General features: G+C 56.5%; 1 protein-coding gene across 2 annotated transcripts in view; it reads right to left on the bottom strand.

The window, feature by feature from the left end:
• The window catches only part of cdh13 (cadherin 13, H-cadherin (heart)), a 319293-nt gene that overhangs the window by 175325 nt on the left and 143722 nt on the right, over positions 1-246 (bottom strand). The window lies entirely within an intron of this gene.

Genomic DNA, 246 nt, shown 5'->3' with positions numbered 1-246 from the left:
GCCTAGAGCTGATCCGTGCTGGTCGCTGAGGAAATACATCAACTTCACGCTGTGGATCGCCGGATCGGTTTTCACCGTGGACGAAGTGGAGTCCTGCCCGGGGTCGTCACATATGGTTGCCGCAAGCCCGCTGGCCGCTCCTTCGTCCAATCCGCCGGCCTCCGCTCACTCTAGCCTGCCGTGTGTTTCGTTGTGAAAGCGAAACTACTTTGTTTGGTCTTCCAAAAGAGGACACGACTAGAAATC

This window comes from Sinocyclocheilus anshuiensis, unplaced genomic scaffold (genome assembly GCF_001515605.1).
Source record: "Sinocyclocheilus anshuiensis isolate Anshui unplaced genomic scaffold, SAMN03320099.WGS_v1.1 scaffold93, whole genome shotgun sequence".
In the NCBI taxonomy this organism is placed as follows: domain Eukaryota; kingdom Metazoa; phylum Chordata; class Actinopteri; order Cypriniformes; family Cyprinidae; genus Sinocyclocheilus; species Sinocyclocheilus anshuiensis.
This window is presented reverse-complemented; position numbering and strand designations above follow the sequence as displayed.